The following is a 3,797-nucleotide window of genomic DNA, read 5'->3' as shown; positions in this document are numbered from 1 at the left end:
CTAAATGTGAAAAGTGATCCAAGAGAAAAAAATAAATAGAACTTACATTGACCCAAAAAGTAAAACTTTTCACTCAAAGATACATTACTTTGTTCTCTAGTCCCTTTAAGAAACCAACAAAAAATCTTACTTTGATAGATTTTTATGTTTTGCTTTTAAAAGTAAGACACTTTTTGCGTATTGAAAGAAAAAAAATTGTTTTAATTTGGCTTATTGGTCCCATACAATCTTTCTGTCTATAAATTTACTTCTATTTACAAATAGAAATGGTCTGTACTACTAACAGTTCAGTATATTTTCAATCACTAGGATTAAATCCTAATCCTCTATTTCAGTTCTATGTATTAATCTGAATAATATGCATATTTTAATATTTAAGGCAGATGGTAAACTTTTCTACAGGTCTTGTAAGTGGGACAAACACTTCACAAAATGTAACACACTTTTTTGGATGAGGTAACAAGAACTTGAGCAGTTGAAAACAAAGGTGCATGGACACTGGAGATATGGCCTAAGGTGTTCTCCTAAAAGAGAGCACCTTTCTTTTAGGCTACAATGGAAAACTGGAACTGCTAGAGATTCTGAAAACATAGCGTTTCAAACTCAAATTCTAGAGCATTTTAGTAAGCATCTTTAAAGCATTTTAAGAAAAACACTCATTGCCTACCTACCCTTTCAAAACAGCTCCAGAGAAAAGCTCTGCTCCCTCATAAGACTTTCTTCAATTCCACCACATCAACATTCACACCTTTTGTTAACCAGAGTGCAGACCTTTGGACAGTTTAAACACAGTGCGGACTGCACTATTTTTCTCTCAAAGCCAGTTCTTCATGCAGACCTTTCCAACATTGTCTTCATTCTTTGTATTACTAAGGGGTTCCTCTTTCTCCATCTTGTTCTGAATGATGATCAAAAGCCTGAGTGGTACATTTCAGAAAATAAACTGCAGCATAAAGGCCCCCTATATTCACCCAGACAGTATGCACCTTTCACCACACATGTCCCATTCCAGGTAATTCCTTGGTGAAGTATTTCTTGTCCTAAGTAGTAAGTACAGCTAGACCTGTCCCAGGTCTACAGACATGGCTCATTTCCCATAGGCAAGCTGGATAAAGGTTTCAGTTTCTCTTCATGGAGCCCACCCTTTTTCCAAATGGCATATCTGTTACAGTAATATACACAGAGCCAGTTATCCCATTGAACAACATCTATAGGCAAGCCCCAGGATGGTCTCCTTTCTTTAACTTGGCTCTTGGTCAATAAAGATGAGATGTTATTTGCTGCTCTATTTACAGTTAATGGATTATGATCACCAACAATATAATAACAGTGAAACCATTCAATAGCCTCCTCTATTGGTATGGCACCTGTTCCACACATCTGATCAACTATTACAGCAGCAGGCTGAGGAGCACAGAGCCTGAGCATTCCGTAGGCAAGAGTAGACCTAAGAGCTATGGGTCCAACATGTGTGATATTTCTTCAGTGGAGACTCTCTTCTGCCAGTGCAGTGTCCACAACTATTTCATTATCATGGATATTCAAAAGAACCTCCACATCAAAGTCAGTCATCAATCTTCTACTTAAAATAATCTTGAATGGCACCCCCAAAATCTCTTGCAGACTCATTTGAGGTAAAGCAATGTTTCTCTCCTGCCCTGTTGCATGTGACTGGAAACTTCAGCACTTGAGGCTCAGTTTCTTCTCTTGAGCTTTCATCAGCCTCATCTTCTTTGGAAGATGCCAAATCATTACCTATTAATGTTGATATCTCTTCTTTGATGGCTGGATTTTCACAATAGTCTCAGATATGTGCATCTAAGGTGTTGTTAGTGAACTCTTTTTTAACATCTCTCTCATCTGTTTTGTCTCCTTGTCCATTATTGATCTTCCCTTTATTTGAATTACGATTTATTTTTCTGTGCTTTGTTTTTTTTTTCTTTTTTTTTTTGAAACTGGTGTTAATTTTCCATACTTTCAAAGGGTCTGACCATGGAAGCTTCCCAGCCAAGTCTTCAAAATCCTTTAAAACTTCTTCCTTTGTTTCTTTGAAATGGTAATCTTTAAACTCGTTAACAACCGCAAATAAGTTACCAACTGATCTCAGACAACAGACCTGAGCCAGACTTTCCACTGAAATGTTAAAATATATCTTGCCCCAGTCTTTGGCGATTTTGCATGATGATCCTAATTTCTCTCTCACTTCATCTACAGCTGTTTGCTCAAAACCAATAGGTACGGTGGCTCCAATGGTAACTCAGAGATACTCAGAGTCACTTCTGAGGCCACTTTCTGTCATCTGTATAGACCTCTGGTTCCTATGAAGGTTCACATCTAAGAGTTGGTTAGTGGCTTCTTCAATGTCAGACATGTTGGCAGTGCCTCCAAGATCCCTAATAAAGTCTCCATAAAGGAACTCACAATCGCTGTGAATATAACCCCATCTTCTAAACAAGGCAGTGGAAGCCCAGAAAAGTACGCATCCCACCCCAGGTCACAGAGCCAATCAGTGGTGCAGGCTGGCATAGAACCCTTATCTTCCAACTCCCACCGCAGGGCACACCAGGAAGAGCATCTTGGGGAGAGGCTAAAGACCCAGTAAAGGCAGCGAGAAAGTCTCTGCCATCTGACCAGACTGTGGTCTGAAACCGTCGCCCATCCACTGTAACTGTGCTAGGGCTCATGGGTGGGCCGCAGCCAAAAGCTCAGTCAATTGATTTTTGGTAAGGCTTCCAAGGCCACTCAGCTGGGACAGTCTTTTCAATAAATGTTGGGAGAACTGGATATCCATAACCAAAAGAATGAAAGAAGAACCCTAATTCATATCCTATTCAAAAAATAACTCAAAATGGATAAAAAGACCTAAATATAAGAGCCAATACCATAAAACTCTTAGAAGAAAATGCAGAGGAACATCTTCAAGGTCTAGTGATAGGCAGTGGTTTCTTAGACTTTACACCAAAAGCACAAGAAATGCAAGAAAAAAATAGATAAATGGGAACTCCTCAAAATCAAATACTTTCAAGTTTCAAAGGACTTTGTCAAAAGGGTGAAAGATCTGAATCAATGGGAGAAAATATTTGGAAACCACATATCTGATAAGAATTTGATTTCTAGAATATAGAAATCATACAACTCAAAAATAAAAAGACAAACAACCAAATTTAAAAATGAGCAAAAGATATGAATAATTATTTTTCAAAGAGGAAATACAAATGGCTTAAAAACACCTGAAAAGATGCTCAGCTTCGCTAGCTATTAGGAAAATGCAAATCAAAACTAGAATGAGAAGTCATCTCACACCTAGTAGAAGGCCACTACTAAATAGGAAAGTGTTGGAGAGGATGTGGAGAAATTGGAGCATTTATTTACTGCTGGTGGGAATGTAGAATGTGGAGGATGATTTGGCAGTTCCTCAAGAAGCTAAGTACAGAGTTGCCTTACAACCCAGGAAACAACCCAGGTGTCCATTTGAATGAATAAACAAAATGTGGTATATACATATAGTGGAATATTATTCAGCAGTAAGAAGGGATGTAGTCTTGAAGCATGTGACAACATAGATGAATCTTGAGGACATTATGTTAAGTGAAATCAAATGTTTTATGATCTCACTGATATGAACTATTTATAATATGCCAACTCAAGGACATAAAGTATAGAATATAGGTTACCAGGATATAGAGTCAGGCTAAAGAATGGACAGCAGGTTGCTTAATATGTGCAGAATGTTTATCTAGGTTAAACTTAAACATTTGGAAATGGACAAATGTGACAGTAACATAATATTTTAAGAG

General features: G+C 37.8%; 1 pseudogene; it reads right to left on the bottom strand.

Annotated features, from left to right (window-relative positions):
- Positions 1 to 869: 869 nt before the first annotated feature.
- Positions 870 to 2,371, bottom strand: LOC119528629 (annotated as a pseudogene).
- Between the last annotated feature and the right edge of the window lie 1,426 nt (positions 2,372 to 3,797).

This window comes from Choloepus didactylus, chromosome 3 (genome assembly GCF_015220235.1).
Source record: "Choloepus didactylus isolate mChoDid1 chromosome 3, mChoDid1.pri, whole genome shotgun sequence".
In the NCBI taxonomy this organism is placed as follows: Eukaryota; Metazoa; Chordata; class Mammalia; order Pilosa; family Megalonychidae; genus Choloepus; species Choloepus didactylus.
Note: the sequence above shows the minus strand (reverse complement) of the source record. Positions and strands in the feature narration are given on the sequence as shown.